We start from the raw sequence: 22,500 nt of genomic DNA, 5'->3' as shown, positions 1-22,500 counted from the left end.
CAACCCCGTACATGTTTCCTGACCATGGTATTCTATAGATCCTCCCTCAGTCTTCAGTCAGCACCCAGATAGGAAGGGATTCTGTTTCCTTTGGTAAACACAGGAAAATGGCTGCTGGCTAAATTCATTATAAAATGGAAATGAAGTTCACAGACATTAATTCTAAACCTCAAGCCCCAACCTCAACCTGCCTAGAGAAGGTTTTACAGACTGAGGACCATCTTCCCTTACTATTTAAGGACATGCAGTATTTAAACAGTACACACCGGGGTCTCAAACCACAATATATGCTGCAAAAACACTAGATATTACTGCAGTTTGAATCCTTCACGTAAAGAACCCTCAGTCCATAACTATCTGTGGGCCCTGATCACCTCCAGAGGCTACAGGTGAAACTGTTTCCTCTAGTCTACCAAGGCTGACAGGGCTGGACCTGCTTCCAGAACGGCACAGTTATCCCTGTAATCCACTAGTTCTGACCAGATTCCTCTAGTCTCTACCAAGGCTGACAGGGCTGGGCCTGCTTCCAGAACGGCACAGTTATCCCTGTAGTCCACTAGTTCTGACCAGATTCCTCTAGTCTACCAAGGCTGACAGGGCTGGGCCTGCTTCCAGAACGGCACCGTTATCCCTGTAGTCCACTAGTTCTGACCAGATTCCTCTAGTCTCTACCAAGGCTGACAGGGCTGGGCCTGCTTCCAGAATGGCACCGTTATCCCTGTAGTCCACTAGTTCTGACCAGATTCCTCTAGTCTCTACCAAGGCTGACAGGGCTGGGCCTGCTTCCAGAATGGCACCGTTATCCCTGTAGTCCACTAGTTCTGACCAGATTCCTCTAGTCTCTACCAAGGCTGACAGGGCTGGGCCTGCTTCCAGAATGGCACCGTTATCCCTGTAGTCCACTAGTTCTGACCAGATTCCTCTAGTCTACCAAGGCTGACAGGGCTGGGCCTGCTTCCAGAATGGCACCGTTATCCCTGTAATCCACTAGTTCTGACCAGATTCCTCTAGTCTCTACCAAGGCGGACAGGGCTGGACCTGCTTCCAGAACGGCACCGTTATCCCTGTAATCCACTAGTTCTGACCAGATGCCTCAGAGAGACATACAGTAGGGACACATTCTGTGACGGACACATTCCATTGATTTGATTACGGCCCTCCTGACTATAATGACATCACGACAACAATGACAACCAGCCGGCCCAACAATGACTTTGACCTCACGTAGAAATGTGATTTATAGAGCCGTCATTCTCTTTGAAAGCAAGTCTAAGAAGCGGTAGATCTGTTCTATGTGCCGCTATTTCTACGCTTCCCGTTATTAAGTTTAGTCTTTTTGCATCTTTTACTTTCGGGTTTTGTACATCAGCTTCAAACTGCTGAAAATACAATCTTTTTGGTCTTGGAAAATATATTTCACAGCGGTTTAGATGTGTACAATGATTCTCTACACAATACATTTCTTGTTTCTCAGGTAAACTGAAATTAGGCGAACAAGTCGAATTTTAGCAACCAGGAAATGGCTGAGCGATTTCTGCAATATTGCACCTTTAACCTTTATTTATCCAGGGAAGTCTGGGTTCATCCAACGTATCCTTATGTCAGCAATGGAGGGAGGAGACAAACTGGTGTCTTCTAGTGGCCACACACCTCTCCAGACTGGGGGTTTGAGGGAGAGGACTAACTGGTGTCTTCTAGTGGCCACACACCTCTCCAGACTGGGGGTTTGAGGGAGAGGACTAACTGGTGTCTTCTAGTGGCCACACACCTCTCCAGACTGGGGGTTGGAGGGAGAGGACTAACTGGTGTCTTCTAGTGGCCACACACCTCTCCAGACTGGGGGTTGGAGGGAGAGGACTAACTGGTGTCTTCTAGTGGCCACACACCTCTCCAGACTGGGGGTTTGAGGGAGAGGACTAACTGGTGTCTTCTAGTGGCCACACACCTCTCCAGACTGGGGGTTGGAGGGAGAGGACTAACTGGTGTCTTCTAGTGGCCACACACCTCTCCAGACTGGGGGTTTGAGGGAGAGGACTAACTGGTGTCTTCTAGTGGCCACACACCTCTCCAGACTGGGGGTTGGAGGGAGAGGACTAACTGGTGTCTTCTAGTGGCCACACACCTCTCCAGACTGGGGGTTTGAGGGAGAGGACTAACTGGTGTCTTCTAGTGGCCACACACCTCTCCAGACTGGGGGTTTGAGGGAGAGGACTAACTGGTGTCTTCTAGTGGCCACACACCTCTCCAGACTGGGGGTTGGAGGGAGAGGACTAACTGGTGTCTTCTAGTGGCCACACACCTCTCCAGACTGGGGGTTTGAGGGAGAGGACTAACTGGTGTCTTCTAGTGTCTACAGTACACACCTCTCCAGACTGGGGGTTTGAGGGAGAGGACTAACTGGTGTCTTCTAGTGGCCACACACCTCTCCAGACTGGTGGTTTGAGGGAGAGGACTAACTGGTGTCTTCTAGTGTCTACAGTACACACCTCTCCAGACTGGGGGTTTGAGGGAGAGGACTAACTGGTGTCTTCTAGTGGCCACACACCTCTCCAGACTGGGGGTTTGAGGGAGAGGACTAACTGGTGTCTTCTAGTGTCTACAGTACACACCTCTCCAGACTGGGGGTTTGAGGGAGAGGACTAACTGGTGTCTTCTAGTGGCCACACACCTCTCCAGAATGGGGGTTTGAGGGAGAGGACTAACTGGTGTCTTCTAGTGTCTACAGTACACACCTCTCCAGACTGGGGGTTTGAGGGAGAGGACTAACTGGTGTCTTCTAGTGTCTACAGTACACACCCCTCCAAAGTGTATACAGTTCCTAAGTCATTTCAATACACTAAGAACAAGCACACTTGTAGTTGTTTTGTTTGGAACACAGGCTACTGTTATTGTTTTATGCAATCCAAAACCCCTCCCATTATAAATCACAATCTGCGTCTGGTGGGCATCATTTGATAAGATCGTTGTATTACCAACATGATTCAGTTAGACAATAGGATCTTACAGCGTTAGACTTTCACAAGACAATTCAGAGAAACAGGTGGTACGTTCGTTTGCTTACAGAAAGGAGACCTGGGAGCATTCAGGAGAGTGTTCTGCTGCAAAATGCTCTTCACAACAGACAAACATAGGTTCATTCTGTTCAGAACAACTCAGGGGATGACAACATGTCATCTGGTATCTGTATATGTAACATAGTGATTATAAACGTTGACACTGTAAATGAGTTTTATATGATGTGGAAATGTAAAGTCCACGTCTGGAAGGGTGTGTGGTTTGCTTGTATGACATCAGAGGTATTTATTATAATCCTAAAACATCTTTCAGAACACATCGACTCCTCAGGATGTACAGCACTTCCCTCATTCAGACAACAACAACATGTGTAAAAGTTGTCCAATCAACAGGAGGGATGGTGGACAACTTCCTGTCGCTTGAGGTGCTTAAGTTCAGATCGGCTGTCAGTCAAAACCCCTACAGAGCTGTGAGGAGTAGAGACTGAGCTCTGACCGGCTGTCAGTCAAAACCTCTACAGAGCTGTGAGGAGTAGAGACTGAGCTCTGACCGGCCTGTCAGTCAAAACCCCTACAGAGCTGTGAGGAGTAGAGACTGAGCTCTGACCGGCCTGTCAGTCAAAACCCCTACAGAGCTGTGAGGAGTAGAGACTGAGCTCTGACCGGCCTGTCAGTCAGAACCCCTACAGAGCTGTGAGGAGTAGAGACTGAGCTCTGACCGGCCTGTCAGTCAGAACCCCTACAGAGCTGTGATGAGTAGAGACTGAGCTCTGACCGGCCTGTCAGTCAAAACCCCTACAGAGCTGTGAGGAGTAGAGACTGAGCTCTGACCGGCCTGTCAGTCAGAACCCCTACAGAGCTGTGATGAGTAGAGACTGAGCTCTGACCGGCTGTCAGTCAAAACCCCTACAGAGCTGTGAGGAGTAGAGACTGAGCTCTGACCGGCTGTCAGTCAAAACCCCTACAGAGCTGTGATGAGTAGAGACTGAGCTCTGACGTCATTAACAGCATGTTACTCTACAGCCACGGGGCTTATCAGTGGCCTAATCTGCCATTTTCAACCCGTAAATGGATATGAGTGTAAAGGGCTGAACCAACCCAACCCTTACTTACACATCAGTGAACTATTGTACCTGAACTAACTACTGGGGAAAACACCAGGTAATTCACCTCACATACCTTGCTCATTCAGATCTACCTTTCACTGCATGAACAGACATTAACAAACAGTACCCCACCTATATGTCCCAAATGGCACCCTATTCCCTACATAGTGCACTACCTTTGACCAGGGTCCATAGGGAATAGGGTGCCATTTGGGACACATTCTATATAATAGAAGATAACAGCCAATAAAAAATTGTGAATGTCTCACCAGCCACAGAATGATAATGGGGCCTTTCCACACTAAATAGAATGTCACTGGTGACACAGTAGAATCATTCAAAGATGTACTTTAACCCTGTATCATAGCAGAATGTAGCTAGTACTATATCCCTGTATCATAGCAGAATGTAGCTAGTACTATATCCCTGTATCATAGCAGAATGTAGCTAGTACTATAACCCTGTATCATAGCAGAATGTAGCTAGTACTATAACCCTGTATCATAGCAGAATGTAGCTAGTACTATAACCCTGTATCATAGCAGAATGTAGCTAGTACTATAACCCTGTATCATAGCAGAATGTAGCTAGTACTATAACCCTGTATCATAGCAGAATGTAGCTAGTACCATAACCCTGTATCATAGCAGAATGTAGCTAGTACTTTAACCCTGTATCATAGCAGAATGTAGCTAGTACTATATCCCTGTATCATAGCAGAATGTAGCTAGTACTATATCCCTGTATCATAGCAGAATGTAGCTAGTACTATAACCCTGTATCATAGCAGAATGTAGCTAGTACTATAACCCTGTATCATAGTAGAATGTAGCTAGTACTATAACCCTGTATCATAGCAGAATGTAGCTAGTACTATAACCCTGTATCATAGCAGAATGTAGCTAGTACTATAACCCAGTATCATAGCAGAATGTAGCTAGTACTATAACCCTGTATCATATCAGAATGTAGCTAGTACTATAACCCTGTATCATAGCAGAATGTAGCTAGTACTATAACCCTGTATCATAGCAGAATGTAGCTAGTACTATTACCCTGTATCATAGCAGAATGTAGCTAGTACTATATCCTTGTATCATAGCAGAATGTAGCTAGTACTATAACCCTGTATCATAGCAGATTGTAGCTAGTACTATAACCTTGTATCATAGCAGAATGTAGCTAGTACTATATCCTTGTATCATAGCAGAATGTAGCTAGTACTATAACCCTGTATCATAGCAGAATGTAGCTAGTACTATAACCCTGTATCATAGCAGAATGTAGCTAGTACTATAACCCTGTATCATAGCAGAATGTAGCTAGTACCATATCCCTGTATCATAGCAGAATGTAGCTAGTAATATATCCCTGTATCATAGCAGAATGTAGCTAGTACTGTAACCCTGTATCATAGCAGAATGTAGCTAGTACTATAACCCTGTATCATAGCAGAATGTAGCTAGTACTATAACCCTGTATCATAGCAGAATGTAGCTAGTACTATAACCCTGTATCATAGCAGAATGTAGCTAGTACTATATCCTTGTATCATAGCAGAATGTAGCTAGTACTGACTGACTGAAAATGTCTCTGGGTTGTGAAAATAAGTTTCTGTTCATGAGGACTGAGATACTTCAGAATCTTTTTCAATCTCCAGCTCTTAGAAAACAAAAGAAAAACCTTCTGAAGATATCGTACTGACTGAGAAGAAAGAGGTGTAAACCTCCGTTTCAAGAGTGACTGACTCCCTCCACACACTTTAAGGCATTTCAAAGCCACACACTGCTGTGCAAACACAGAGTAGACACACACCAGCAGAGCCAGATAGCATTCAGACTCACAGAGCTGGTAGTGGATGATAACATGAAATGATCCTGTATTGTCTGCTTGAGCAGGACTTTGTCTTGCTGTCTGGCTTCACAGTGCTCCTTGGATTCATATCAGGAATCCTACCCAGCAAGAGGTAGATCTAGGCTAATTCGTATTCCCAACCATGTGTCTTTCACCTGCTGTTACTTTCACCTGGTGAGCCAGGCTCCGTCTACATCTAAGCTATAGACAAGACAGACGTCACTGGCTGAGGTCTTCAAAGAGAATCAGCAGATGTTTGGTATGATCTGCTAGAAGCATTAAACAGGGAATTAGATAAAAGGAAGAGATGTGAACCAGAGAGGGATAAAGAAAGAAGGTATACTGCAATGTAGTCTAGCTAGCTACTCTATGGGGGGAAATAGCACCATGTAGTCTAGCTAGCTACACTATGGGGGGAAATAGCACCATGTAGTCTAGCTAGCTACTCTATGGGGGGAAATAGCACCATGTAGTCTAGCTAGCTACACTATGGGGGGAAATAGCACCATGTAGTCTAGCTAGCTACTCTATGGGGGGAAATAGCTCCATGTAGTCTAGCTAGCTACTCTATGGGGGGGAAATAGCACCATGTAGTCTAGCTAGCTACTCTATGGGGGGAAATAGCACCATGTAGTCTAGCTAGCTACTCTATGGGGGGAAATAGCACCATGTAGTCTAGCTAGCTACTCTATGGGGGGAAATAGCACCATGTAGTCTAGCTAGCTACTCTATGGGGGGAAATAGCTCCATGTAGTCTAGCTAGCTACTCTATGGGGGGGAAATAGCTCCATGTAGTCTAGCTAGCTACTCTATGAGGACAAATAGCACCATGTAGTCTAGCTAGCTACTCTATGAGGACAAATAGCACCATGTAGTCTAGCTAGCTACTCTATGAGGACAAATAGCAACATGTAGTCTAGATAGCTACTCTATGAGGACAAATAGCACCATGTAGTCTAGCTAGCTTCTCTACGAGGACAAATAGCACCATGTAGTCTAGCTAGCTACTCTATGAGGACAAATAGCACCATGTAGTCTAGATAGCTACTCTATGAGGACAAATAGCACCATGAAGTCTAGCTAGCTACTCTATGAGGACAAATAACACCATGTAGTCTAGATAGCTACTCTGAGGACAAATAGCACCATGTAGTCTAGCTAGCTTCTCTACGAGGACAAATAGCACCATGTAGTCTAGATAGCTACTCTATGAGGACAAATAGCACCATGAAGTCTAGATAGCTACTCTATGGGGGGGGGGAATTGATTTTCAGCTAAACATAAAGGTAACTGGCTAAATAAAGGAAACACTATATATATTGAAAACAAGTGCTTCAACACAAATGTGGTTCCTGAGGTAATTAAGTTGCCTATTGTTTTGGCTGCAAGAAGTGATCTCAGTAACTTTGAAAGAGGGGTCTCAAAGAGGCTTTCAAAAAAGCAAAGGGGGTTTAAAGGGTGTGTGTGTGTGTGTGTGTGCGCGTGTGTGTGTGTGTCTCAGTCACCGGATCTCAACCTAATTGAACACTTATGGGAGACACGCCTGAGACAGACTTTTCTTCTACCATCAACAAGAAGACACCAACTGATGGATTTTCTCATGGAAGAATGATGTCATATCCCTCCAATAGAGTTCCAGGCAGTTGTAGAATCTATGCCAAGGCACATTGAAGCTGTTCTGGCTCATGGTGGCCCAACCCAATATTAAGCCACTTGATGCTGGGGTTTCCTTTATTCTGGGAGTTACCTGTATTTTCTTATTTTATCTAATGGATATAGAAGGAGAACAGACATATCTACTAGATATAGGAGGATAACAGATATATCTAATGGATATAGGAGGAGAACAGATATATTTAATGGATACAGGAGGAGAACAGATATATCTAATGGATACAGGAGGAGAACAGACATCTGTAATGGATACAGGAGGAGAACAGATATATCTACTGGATATTTTTTATTTTTTTATTTTACCTTTATTTTACCTTTATTTAACGAGGCAAGTCAGTTAAGAACAAATTCTTATTTTCAATGACGGCCTAGGAACAGTGGGTTAACTGCCTGTTCAGGGGCAGAACGACAGATTTGTACCTTGTCAGCTCTGGGATTTCGCTCTAACCACTAGGCTACCCTGCCGCCCCGGCAGGAGAACAGATATATCTAATGGATACAGGAGGAGAACAGACATATCTAATGGATACAGGAGGAGAACAGATATATCTTATGGATACAGGAGGAGAACAGATATATCTAATGGATACAGGAGGAGAACAGACATATCTAATGGATACAGGAGGAGAACAGATATATCTAATGGATACAGGAGGAGAACAGACATATCTAATGGATACAGGAGGAGAACAGACATATATAATGGATACAGGAGGAGAACAGATATATCTAATGGATACAGGAGGAGAACAGATATATCTAATGGATACAGGAGGAGAACAGATATATCTAATGGATACAGGAGGAGAACAGATATATCTAATGGATACAGGAGGAGAACAGACATATCTAATGGATACAGGAGGAGAACAGACATATATAATGGATACAGGAGGAGAACAGATATATCTAATGGATACAGGAGGAGAACAGACATATCTAATGGATACAGGAGGAGAACAGATATATCTAATGGATACAGGAGGAGAACAGACATATCTAATGGATACAGGAGGAGAACAGACATATATAATGGATACAGGAGGAGAACAGATATATCTAATGGATACAGGAGGAGAACAGACATATATAATGGATACAGGAGGAGAACAGATATATCTAATGGATACAGGAGGAGAACAGATATATCTTATGGATACAGGAGAACAACAGACATGCTGACAATACTGTCTGATGTATGGAGGACTGTAGGGTATCTCCTAAAACCAAAACACAGAATTGGCACGAGATAAAGTATGACAGCAACAGAAACAGTGGGCCTGATGAAAGAACAGCTTTGTTTATAGAACCAACATATGGCCTGTTGAATCTGAAAACCACCAAATCTATCTGCAGTAGAACTAAAAACCAACCAATGGCGATAGGACTGATTCCCACTAGCAGAGGGGGTTTCCTGCAGTGTGGTGTGTTTCCCAGACAGATGCTGTGACGAGATGACAGGGTTGTTGTAGTGTTACTGGTTGGTTCCCAGGAGGACTCATTAGAGGTGAATGCTAATTACTCTTCTCAAGGATAAGAGCTAAGGTCTGAGATACTGTAGAGATGCCTAGAGGCAGACCAGACAGGTCTGAGGTACTGTAGAGATACAGGGAGGTAGACCAGACAGGTCTGAGGTACTGTAGAGATACAGCGAGGTAGACCAGACAGGTCTGAGGTACTGTAGAGATGCATGGAGGTAGACCAGACAGGTCTGAGGTACTGTAGAGGTGCAGGGAGGTAGACCAGACAGGTCTGAGGTACTGTAGAGGTGCAGGGAGTCTGGAGGCAGACCAGAAAGGTCTGAGGTACTGTAGAGATGCAGGGAGCCTGGAGGCAGACCAGACAGGTCTGAGGTACTGTAGAAATGCAGGGAGGCAGACCTCAGGTCTGAGGTACTGTAGATATGCAGGGAGCCTGGAGGCAGACCAGACAGGTCTGAGGTACTGTAGATATGCAGGGAGCCTGGAGGCAGACCAGACAGGTCTGAGGTACTGTAGATATGCAGGGAGCCTGGAGGCAGACCAGATAGTGGTCTAGACAACACTCTATCATCACTCCTCACTGTCCTGTGGAGCATGTGTTCCCATGGGAACACTCTCTCTCTCTGTCTCTGTCTCTCTCTCATGAAGCACATGAAGCTCTTTATATGACCACGTATGGATTATATATCAGGACCTATAATTATACTGACCATAGTGTCTGTGTGTGTGATCTAAATGTAGCTTCTCCTCCTCTGGTGCTGTACATGTGGCATGGTTAGGCATTCTAATCTAACACATGTTTTCACACAACCCCTAAGCAACAATCACTCTCACGCAAACACTATACTCTGAACTGTCTAAGTTATAAACCACTGAATGTAATGACTGGTCACTGCCACTGAGAGAACTTTAGTTTATAGCAGAGAAACTGGCACTAAGACCCAGAGAGGAAGTTATCCACTGTGGACTAAGACCCAGAGAGGAAGTTATCCACTGTGAACTACGACCCAGGGAGGAAGTTATCCACTGTGAACTAAGACCCAGAGAGGAAGTTATCTACTGTGGACTAAGACCCAGAGAGGAAGTTATCCACTGTGGACTAAGACCCAGAAAGGAAGTTATCCACTATGGACTAAGACCCAGGGAGGAAGTCATCCACTGTGGACTAAGACCCAGAGAGGAAGTCATCCACTGTGGACTAAGACCCAGAGAGGAAGTCATCCACTGTGGACTAAGACCCAGAGAGGAAGTTATCTACTGTGGACTAAGACCCAGAGAGGAAGTTATCCACTGTGAACTACGACCCAGGGAGGAAGGCTTCAAGGTGGACCCCTGCCTGTGACCATACTCTGTAATCTGGGCTGTCATGTCAAGACAAGCTGAGAGGGGGAGTTGAAAGAGAAGCACAGAGATGTGGAATTTAACACTCAACCAACCCCTCACCACACTGAACATAGAAACAGTCAGCCAATCCCTCACCACACTGAATATAGAAACAGTCAGCCAACCCCTCACCACACTGAATATAGAAACAGTCAGCCAACCCCTCACCATACTGAACAGAGAAACAGTCAGCCAACCCCTCACCATACTGAATATAGAAACAGTCAGCCAACCCCTCACCATACTGAATATAGAAACAGTCAGCCAACCCCTCACCATGCTGAACTCCAGATCTGGTTTTACATAAAGAGATCTCTCTGACTGCAGGACCGAGTAACAACCCAGAACTCCTCAGCTGAGCAACACTCTGTGTGTGTGTGTGTGTGTGTGTGTGTGTGTGTGTGTGTGTGTGTGTGTGTGTGTGTGTGTGTGTGTGTGTGTGTGTGTGTGTGTGTGTGTGTGTGTGTGTGTGTGTGTGTGTGTGTGTGTGTGCAAGAGACTGTAGATTCTTCTGGAATTGACCAAATTTGTTAGGAGTGCTAACTGCCTCCCAGCTGGGCCTCATTATAACATTATCAGATAGCTTCATAATGGAGCAACACTTGAGGACGGAGGGAGGGAGGAAGGGAGGAAAGGAAGAAGGCTATATTACACTTCATGCGCCTGTGAACCAAGGTTACAATGACTTTTAAGTCAAGTCAAAACACACAAACAAACTAGAGAACTAGCTATGTGAGCTAGTCTTCATCATGCTAACAATTAGTGCATGTATCACTGTGGACATCATAGAGAACTAGCTATGTGAGCTAGTCTTCATCATGCTAACAATTAGTGCATGTATCACTGTGGACATCATAGAGAACTAGCTATGTGAGCTAGTCTTCATCATGCTAACGATTAGTGCATGTATCACTGTGGACATCATAGAGAACTAGCTATGTGAGCTAATCTTCATCATGCTAACGATTAGTGCATTTATCATTGTGGATATCATTGAGAACTAGCTATGTGAGCTAATCTTCATCATGCTAACGATTAGTGCATTTATCATTGTGGATATCATAGAGAACTAGCTATGTGAGCTAGTCTTCATCATGCTAATGATTAGTGCATTTATCATTGTGGACATCATAGAGAACTAGCTATGTGAGCTAATCTTCATCATGCTAACAATTAGTGCATGTATCACTGTGGACATCATAGAGAACTAGCTATGTGAGCTAATCTTCATCATGCTAACGATTAGTGCATTTATCATTGTGGATATCATAGAGAACTAGCTATGTGAGCAGTGGTAGCAGGGCAGTGGTAGCAGGACAGTGGTAGTAGGGCAGTGGTAGTAGAGCAGTGGTAGCAGGGCAGTGGTAGTAGGGCAGTGGTAGCAGGGCAGTGGTAGTAGAGCAGTGGTAGTAGAGCAGTGGTAGCAGGGCAGTGGTAGTAGAGCAGTGGTAGTAGAGCAGTGGTAGCAGGGCAGTGGTAGTAGAGCAGTGGTAGCAGGGCAGTGGTAGTAGAGCAATGGTAGTAGAGCAGTGGTAGTAGGTAGTAGAGCAGTGGTAGTAGGACAGTGGTAGTAGGGCAGTGGTAGTAGAGCAGTGGTAGCAGAGCAGTGGTAGTAGAGCAGTGGTAGCAGGGCAGTGGTAGTAGAGCAGTGGTAGTAGAGCAGTGGTAGCAGGGCAGTGGTAGTAGAGCAGTGGTAGTAGAGCAGTGGTAGTAGAGCAGTGGTAGCAGGGCAGTGGTAGTAGAGCAGTGGTAGCAGGGCAGTGGTAGTAGAGCAGTGGTAGTAGAGCAGTGGTAGTAGAGCAGTGGTAGCAGGGCAGTGGTAGTAGAGCAGTGGTAGTAGAGCAGTGGTAGTAGAGCAGTGGTAGCAGGGCAGTGGTAGTAGAGCAGTGGTAGTAGAGCAGTGGTAGCAGGGCAGTGGTAGTAGAGCAGTGGTAGCAGGGCAGTGGTAGTAGAGCAGTGGTAGTAGAGCAGTGGTAGTAGAGCAGTGGTAGCAGGGCAGTGGTAGTAGAGCAGTGGTAGTAGAGCAGTGGTAGTAGAGCAGTGGTAGCAGGGCAGTGGTAGTAGAGCAGTGGTAGTAGAGCAGTGGTAGCAGGGCAGTGGTAGTAGAGCAGTGGTAGCAGGGCAGTGGTAGTAGAGCAGTGGTAGTAGAGCAGTGGTAGTAGAGCAGTGGTAGTAGAGCAGTGGTAGTAGGGCAGTGGTAGTAGAGCAGTGGTAGTAGAGCAGTGGTAGTAGAGCAGTGGTAGTAGAGCAGTGGTAGTAGTACTGCAGATCTGGACTTCTGGAGTGACCTACAATATACTGTACGCTGAACAACAGCTTGAGAACGTCATTCCAGACTTTGTCCACTTCATCAAAGCCCAAAAAGCTGCATGACAATGCACACAAGATTCCATTTCAACCAATATTTTATAGTATCGAATTAACTGGATTTATCAATGTAAACACCCCCCCCCCCCCCCCCCCCCCCTGATTAAACCAGGATATGACCTCATAACGTCATCGAGTCTGGTCAGTGGTCAGCTATAAAAGGCCTTCGGATCAGGACACCACGATGGCCTGTTCTCTTTAAAAGCAGCTTAACCAGTCGTAGTCATGTGGCTGATGGTGGATGAAACACCATGTAATTTGACCCAAATTAAAGCCCGTCTCATCCCAGGTCTGAGGTCTGCTAGCTGAGGCCAAATCTCTGCCACTCCTCTACAGAGAGAGAGCAACCAGAAGTGAACCATTAGTGGACCGTGATAAGCGTGGTCTCTGGGCTAAAAATAGGTATGGAGAGGACAGACACAGACCAGACCAGTAGACATGGCTTCAAATACTAGTTGTTTTCTTGCCTGGTGCAATGGAACCAATGTGATAGTTCATTAACTTTTGGTTTACCAGATAGGTTGATGGAGAACACACAGATGGGTTGATGGAGAACACACAGATGGGTTGATGGAGAACACACAGATAGGTTGATGGAGAACACACAGATGGGTTGATGGAGAACACACAGATAGGTTGATGGAGAACACACAGATGGGTTGATGGAGAACACACAGATGGGTTGATGGAGAACACACAGATGGGTTGATGGAGAACACACAGATGGGTTGATGGAGAACACACAGATGGGTTGATGGAGAACACACAGATGGGTTGATAGAGAACACACAGATGGGTTGATGGAGAACACACAGATGGGTTGATGGAGAACACACAGATAGGTTGATGGAGAACACACAGATGGGTTGATGGAGAACACAGATGGGTTGATGGAGAACACGCAGATAGGTTGATGGAGAACACACAGATGGGTTGATGGAGAACACACAGATGGGTTGATGGAGAACACACAGATGGGTTGATAGAGAACACACAGATGGGTTGATGGAGAACACACAGATGGGTTGATGGAGAACACACAGATGGGTTGATGGAGAACACACAGATGGGTTGATGGAGAACACACAGATGGGTTGATAGAGAACACACAGATGGGTTGATGGAGAACACACAGATAGGTTGATGGAGAACACACAGATAGATTGATGGAGAACACAGATGGGTTGATGGAGAACACGCAGATAGGTTGATAGGTCCATCAACCTATCTGTGTGTTCTCCATCAACCTATCTGCGTGTTCTCCATCAACCTATCTGTGTGTCCTCCATCAACCTATCTGTGTGTTCTCCATCAACCTATCTGCTATTCCAAAAGCACAACGGATTCCACAGAAAACTAGCATAGAGCAGTGGTAGCAGGGCAGTTCTGGCCACAGACTGTTCTGCCATGCCCCTCCCACCCTGCCTGCGCTCCCATGCCCTCCCACCCTGCCTGCGCTCCCATACCCCTCCCACCCTGCCTGCGATCCCATGCCCCTCCCACACTGCCTGCACTCCCATGCCCCTCCCACCCTGCCTGCGCTCCCATGCCCCTCCCACCCTGCCTGCGATCCCATGCCCCTCCCACTCTGCCTGCGCTCCCATGCCCTCCCACCCTGCCTGCGCTCCCATGCCCCTCCCACCCTGCCTGCGATCCCATGCCCCTCCCACCCTGCCTGCACTCCCATGCCCTCACTGGCAGGCCCACTGTGTGTGTGTGTGTGTGTGTGTTTACCCAGGGCTGTAGAGGAAGTAAGCCACTGGACCAGCTCCCAGTCAGAGTTGAGCTGACAAGCCTAGTTTCCTCTGCAGGGAACAATACCCATGAACCACACAAGAGCAAAAACAAACACAACGGTCCATGACTGTTCTCTGAGACTGGGCCTGATGCATGCTGGGAGGCAGGGAGACACATGGCTGTTCTCTGAGACTGGGCCTGATGCATGCTGGGAGGCAGGGAGACACATGGCTGTTCTCTGAGACTGGGCCTGATGCATGCTGGGAGGCAGGGAGACACATGGCTGTTCTCTGAGACTGGGCCTGATGCATGCTGGGAGGCAGGGAGACACATGGCTGTTCTCTGAGACTGGGCCTGATGCATGCTGGGAGGCAGGGAGACACATGGCTGTTCTCTGAGACTGGGTCTGATGCATGCTGGGAGGCAGGGAGACAGACACATGGCTGTTCTCTGAGACTGGGCCTGATGCATGCTGGGAGGCAGGGAGACACATGGCTGTTCTCTGAGACTGGGCCTGATGCATGCTGGGAGGCAGGGAGACACATGGCTGTTCTCTGAGACTGGGCCTGATGCATGCTGGGAGGCAGGGAGACACATGACTGTTCTCTGAGACTGGGCCTGATGCATGCTGGGAGGCAGGGAGACACATGGCTGTTCTCTGAGACTGGGCCTGATGCATGCTGGGAGGCAGGGAGACACATGGCTGTTCTCTGAGACTGGGCCTGATGCATGCTGGGAGGCAGGGAGACACGTGACTGTTCTCTGAGACTGGGCCTGATGCATGCTGGGAGGCAGGGAGACACATGGCTGTTCTCTGAGACTGGGCCTGATGCATGCTGGGAGGCAGGGAGACACATGGCTGTTCTCTGAGACTGGGCCTGATGCATGCTGGGAGGCAGGGAGACACATGGCTGTTCTCTGAGACTGGGCCTGATGCATGCTGGGAGGCAGGGAGACACATGACTGTTCTCTGAGACTGGGTCTGATGCATGCTGGGAGGCAGGGAGACACATGGCTGTTCTCTGAGACTGGGCCTGATGCATGCTGGGAGGCAGGGAGACACATGACTGTTCTCTGAGACTGGGCCTGATGCATGCTGGGAGGCAGGGAGACACATGGCTGTTCTCTGAGACTGGGTCTGACGCATGCTGGGAGGCAGGGAGACACATGACTGTTCTCTGAGACTGGGCCTGATGCATGCTGGGAGGTAGGGAGACACATGGCTGTTCTCTGAGACTGGGCCTGATGCATGCTGGGAGGCAGGGAGACACATGGCTGTTCTCTGAGACTGGGCCTGACGCATGCTGGGAGGCAGGGAGACACATGACTGTTCTCTGAGACTGGGCCTGATGCATGCTGGGAGGTAGGGAGACACATGGCTGTTCTCTGAGACTGGGCCTGATGCATGCTGGGAGGTAGGGAGACACATGGCTGTTCTCTGAGACTGGGTCTGATGCATGCTGGGAGGCAGGGAGACACATGGCTGTAACTCTGAGACTGGGCCTGATGCATGCTGGGAGGCAGGGAGACACATGGCTGTTCTCTGAGACTGGGTCTGATGCATGCTGGGAGGCAGGGAGACACATGGCTGTTCTCTGAGACTGGGCCTGATGCATGCTGGGAGGCAGGGAGACACATGGCTGTTCTCTGAGACTGGGTCTGATGCATGCTGGGAGGCAGGGAGACACATGGCTGTTCTCTGAGACTGGGTCTGATGCATGCTGGTCGGCAGGGAGACACATGACTGTTCTCTGAGACTGGGTCTGACACATGCTGGGAGGTAGGGAGACACATGACTGTTCTCTGAGACTGGGTCTGATGCATGCTGGGAGGCAGGGAGACACATGGCTGTTCTCTGAGACTGGGTCTGATGCATGCTGGGAGGCAGGGAGACACATGACTGTTCTCTGAGACTGGGCCTGACGCATGCTGGGAGGCAGGGTGACACATGGCTGTTACACCTCCTCCCCTGTGAACTGAGGAAGCTAAAATCCAGTTGTGTACTCTGTTCATGTACCTTGGTTGTACAGCCAGGTGGTGACAGTATTCATTTAAATTGTCCACAGTAAGCAGGTCCCAGCAGTGTCCCAGGTGGTTGGTTCACTAGACTAAACCCAGAGCAGAGAGGACTAAAGGCCTGGCTTGGCTCCTCCACCTCTACTTCCCCTCACTACACAGTCATGATGGGCGTAACCTCTACTATGGAGTGTAACCCCAGGCTGAATGAGGACCCACTCCCAGATTCTACAGGCTTTCCAGACATTTTGACCAGATATATTACCATTTCAAATGGTATTAATGTGTATGGTTAATGATAAACACCTCTCTCTCTCTCTCTCTCTCTCTCTCTCTCTCTCTCTCAGAGGAATGCAGTGCTAACTGCTAAAGGTTGTACAGTAAGAGTCAGTCACACCTCACAGCAGCGTACGGTCCACTAGCCCAGCTAGCCAGACATTACTGTAGGATACGGCCCGGCAGTTAGCACAGGGTCACCTGTGACAGTGTTACAGAGCTGTGACTAACCTAACCACTAATGACCGTCTCATGTATAATGCACCACTACAAGCCAGACATAATGTAGGATACCCAGTTAGCACAGGGACACCTGTGACAGTGTTACAGAGCTGTGACTAACCTAACCAGGCATAATGTAGGATACCCAGTTAGCACAGGGACACCTGTGACAGTGTTACAGAGCTGTGACTAACCTAACCAGGCATAATGTAGGATACCCAGTTAGCACAGGGACACCTGTGACAGTGTTACAGAGCTGTGACTAACCTAACCAGGCATAATGTAGGATACCCAGTTAGCACAGGGTCACCTGTGACAGTGTTACAGAGCTGTGACTAACCTAACCAGGCATAATGTAGGATACCCAGTTAGCACAGGGTCACCTGTGACAGTGTTACAGAGCTGTGACTAACCTAACCACTAATGACCGTCTCATGTATAATGCACCACTACAAGCCAGACATAATGTAGGATACCCAGTTAGCACAGGGACACCTGTGACAGTGTTACAGAGCTGTGACTAACCTAACCAGGCATAATGAAGGCTGAAGCCCACAGATTAAAGGAAACGATACACATTAACGTTGCCACTCCACTTTCCAACCAATGGGTAAACTGGGAATGTGAAGAATTCAACCAATGGGTAAACTGGGAATGTGAAGAATTCAACCAATGGGCAAACTGGGAATGTGAAGAATTCAACCAATGGGCAAACTGGGAATGTGAAGAATTCAATCAATGGGCAAACTGGGAATGTGAAGAATTCAACCAATGGGCAAACTGGGAATGTGAAGAATTCAACCAATGGGCAAACTGGGAATGTGAAGAATTCAACCAATGGGCAAACTTGGAATGTGAAGAATTCAACCAATGGGCAAACGGGGAATGTGAAGAATTCAACCAATGGGCAAACTGGAATGGGCAAACTGGGAATGTGAAGAATTCAACCAATGGGCAAACTGGGAATGTGAAGAATTCAACCAATGGGCAAACTGGGAATGTGAAGAATTCATGAAACAGCTGGAACAGTTTTGAATCAGGTGAACCAGTGATGCTGGAACAGTTTTGAATCAGGTGAACCAGTGATGCTGGAACAGTTTTGAATCAGGTGAACCAGTGATGCTGGAACAGTTTTGAATCAGGTGAACCAGTGATGCTGGAACTGTTTTGAATCAGGTGAACCAGTGATGCTGGAACAGTTTTGAATCAGGTGAACCAGTGATGCTGGAACAGACTCCTCTGGGTCTGCAGGTCCTCAGGGATCTTCCTTCTGACGGAGTGATGTTATCATCCTTCATCATGTCATCCCTCCATCCCTCTTCCTTCATCCCTCCATCTCCTCTTCCTTCATCCCGTCATCCCTCCATCCCTCTTCCTTCATCCTGTCATCCCTCTTCCTTCATCCTGTCATCCCTCTTCCTTCATCCCATCATCCCTCCATACCTCTTCCTTCATCCTGTCATCCCTCCATCTCCATCTCCTCTTCCTTCATCCTGTCATCCCTCTTCCTTCATCCCGTCATCCCTCTTCCTTCATCCCGTCATCCCTCTTCCTTCATCCTGTCATCCCTCTTCCTTCATCCCGTCATCCCTCTTCCTTCATCCTGTCATCCCTCTTCCTTCATCCCGTCATCCCTCTTCCTTCATCCCGTCATCCCTCTTCCTTCATCCTGTCATCCTTCATCCTGTCATCCCTCCATCTCCTCTTCCTTCATCCCGTCATCCCTCTTCCTTCATCCTGTCATCCCTCCATCTCCTCTTCCTTCATCCTGTCATCCCTCTTCCTTCATCCCGTCATCCCTCATCCTGTCATCCCTCTTCCTTCATCCCGTCATCCCTCTTCCTTCATCCTGTCATCCCTCTATCCCTCATCCATTCCTTCTGATTTATCACACGTAACGTCCTTATTATGAGAGACCTGCCTCAGGCTTCTTTCCCACTAGTTAAAGACAGCTTGGAGTGACGTTGACAGGATGTGTGTTTGACAGACGTCTGTAACTAACTCTGAAATAGATAATACTCACACGCCATGTGCACTGTCATGCCGTTTTATAGACACTGTTGGGGAAAACAGAGACACGTGACAAAGCCAGTTGTATGTCCCTGCAGCAGTGACAGACAGCAGTGACCCACCTCATCAGGGTCTAATGAGTTAACAGGAAACACACACACACACACACACACACACACACACACACACACACACACACACACACACACACACACACACACACACACACACACACACACACACACACACAGGTAAGGCAACCATCTCCATACCCGGAGGGATATTTACGCACCAGGAAGACAGACAACTAAGAGGAGTATTTAATAAAGATGGAAAATATACAGAAAATACCCTATTTAAAATGTCCATCTGTTTTCCTCTCTGTCACACTAACCCAGAGACATAATAATGTAGCTTTTTGTTTTACTCCTTTCTAATTTAATGTAATAAAATCTTGAACAGGGAGGTCAGACGATGGGTGCCCGTCTGCTTCTGTTACGTTCTCTCTATGCCACTTCCTCCCTAATTATGTTCTCTCTAGTGGAACAACAAATACTTTAAACAGTCACTTATTTGTTCAGTGAGCCGAGCTGAACGGCTGTTATGTGAAGTCAGCATTTCATTCTCATGCTGTCTCTCCCTCTCTCTTTCTCTCTCCTTCTCTCTCTTTCTCCTCTCGCTCTCTCCTTCAGTCTTCCGCTCCCTCTCTCTCCCTCTCTCTCTCTCTCTCTCTCTCTCTCTCCACCTCTCTCTTTCTCTCTCCACCTCTCTCTCTCTCTCTCTCTCTCCCTCACTCTCTCTCTCCCTCCCACTCTCTCTCTCTCCCCCCTCCCCCCCCCTCTCTCTCTCTCCTCCCACCCCCCCCCCCCCCCCCCCCTCTCTCTCTCTCTCTCCCTCCCCTCCCACTCTCTCTTTCTCTCTCTGTTTTTCCGCCTGGGTGGAGTAAATTGAATTCCACAGACTTCAGATAAATTCCAGTGTTCCATTTCTACTGTATAACAGACTCCTACATGATAATATTGTTCTCTGTATGAGCACACAGCCAACACAAGCCCCAGCTAGTATGATACTGTCTGTGTCTGTGTTGTAAAACTCCTCCTGACTGCCTCCATTCAGGGTTTCCCCATAATACTACAGTAGATCTACAACACTAAGAAATGAAAACACGGTTTGACAAACATTCTGACCCTCTGACGTCTGGGGACGGTCGAAGAACCCTTTTAGGTTCTACAAACGTTCTGACCCTCTGACGTCTGGGGACGGTCGAAGAACCCTTTTAGGTTCTACAAACGTTCTGACCCTCTGACGTCTGGGGACGGTCGAAGAACCCTTTTAGGTTCTACAAACGTTCTGACCCACTGACGTCTGGGGGCGGTCGAAGAACCCTTTTAGGTTCTACAAACGTTCTGACCCTCTGACGTCTGGGGACGGTCGAAGAACCCTTTTAGGTTCTACAAACGTTCTGACCCTCTGACGTCTGGGGACGGTCGAAGAACCCTTTTAGGTTCTACAAACGTTCTGACCCACTGACGTCTGGGGACGGTCGAAGAACCCTTTTAGGTTCTACAAACGTTCTGACCCTCTGACGTCTGGGGACGGTCAAAGAACCCTTTTAGGTTCTACAAACGTTCTGACCCTCTGACGTCTGGGGACGGTCGAAGAACCCTTTTAGGTTCTACAAACGTTCTGACCCTCTGACGTCTGGGGACGGTCGAAGAACCCTTTTAGGTTCTACAAACCACCTTTCTTCCTAAGAGTATAGCTGAACGTCGGAGATGAAGAAATGATTGGTTGGGCCGGTGCCATCAAACACAATACAAGTAGTTGATGATGAATGAATCTCATGAGGAAACTAGTCACTAGACTGGAGCAATGAGCTGTGGAGGGAGAAAGAGTCAACTGCTGTCAGGCCCTGGGACTCAAACCCCTGCTTCTGTCTGTCTGTCAGGCCCTGGGACTCAAACCCCTGCTTCTGTCTGTCTGTCTGTCAGGCCCTGGGACTCAAACCCCTGCTTCTGTCTGTCTGTCTGTCTGTCTGTCTGTCTGTCTGTCTGTCTGTCTGTCAGGCCCTGGGACTCAAACCCCTGCTTCTGTCTGTCTGTCAGGCCCTGGGACTCAAACCCCTGCTTCTGTCTGTCTGTCAGGCCCTGGGACTCAAACCCCTGCTTCTGTCTGTCAGTTGGCACTAGCAGCATCAAATCTAGAACAATAGAATCTAGAACAATAGAATCTAGAACAATAGAATCTAGAACAATAGAATCTAGAACAATAGAATCTAGAACAATAGAATTCTAGAACAATAGAATCTAGAACAATAGTATCTAGAACAATATAATTATAGAACAATAGAATCTAGAACAATAGACTTCTAGAACAATAGAATTCTAGAACAATAGAATTCTAGAACAATAGAATTCTAGAACAATAGAATTCAGGCAGCCGATGGAGTTGAATTTACCCTTCAATCACAGGGCTCAGTGACAACCTCAGCAGTCTACAGCCAGCTCACTACCACTATACTGCTATCTAGTAGGATCAATGATGGTAGGACTACACACACACACACACACACACACACACTCTCTAGAAACATAATATGTCTCTCTCATAGCATATTTACACCTGTAGTAAAACAAAACCAGTAGCTTGCCAAATGAAACCAGTAGCTTGCCAAATGAAACCAGTAGCTTGCCAAATGAAACCAGTAGCTTGCCAAATGAAACCAGTAGCTTGCCAAATGAAACCAGTAGCTTGCCAAACGAAACCAGTAGCTTGCCAAACGAAACCAGTAGCTTGCCAAATAAAAACAGTAGCTTCCCAAACGAAACCAGTAGCTTGTCAAATAAAACCAGTAGCTTGCCAAACGCAACCAGTAGTTTGCCAAATGAAACCAGTAGCTTGCCAAATGAAACCAGTAGCTTGCCAAATGAAACCAGTAGCTTGCCAAACGCAACCAGTGGTTTGCCAAACGAAACCAGTAGCTTGCCAAATGAAACCAGTAGCTTGCCAAATGAAACCAGTAGCTTGCCAAATGAAACCAGTAGCTTGCCAAATGAAACCAGTAGCTTGCCCCTTCTTAATATCTCTCCAGAGTCTATTCCCTATACCTATTCCCCCTCCTTAATATCTCTCCAGTGTCTATTCCCTATACCTATTCCCCCTCCTTAATATCTCTCCAGAGTCTATTCTCTATACCTATTCCCCCTCCTTAATATCTCTCCAGTGTCTATTCCCTATAACTATTCCCCCTCCTTAATAACTCTCCAGAGTCTAATCCCTATTCCCCCTCCTTAATAACTCTCCAGAGTCTAATCCCTATTCCCCCTCCTTAATAACTCTCCAGAGTCTATTCCCTATTCC

General features: G+C 47.2%; 1 pseudogene; it reads right to left on the bottom strand.

The window, feature by feature from the left end:
• The window catches only part of LOC116371612 (F-actin-uncapping protein LRRC16A-like), an 87,562-nt pseudogene that overhangs the window by 51,773 nt on the left and 13,289 nt on the right, over positions 1-22,500 (bottom strand).

Source organism: Oncorhynchus kisutch, unplaced genomic scaffold (assembly GCF_002021735.2).
Source record: "Oncorhynchus kisutch isolate 150728-3 unplaced genomic scaffold, Okis_V2 scaffold3444, whole genome shotgun sequence".
NCBI classification, from domain to species: Eukaryota; Metazoa; Chordata; class Actinopteri; order Salmoniformes; family Salmonidae; genus Oncorhynchus; species Oncorhynchus kisutch.
This window is presented reverse-complemented; position numbering and strand designations above follow the sequence as displayed.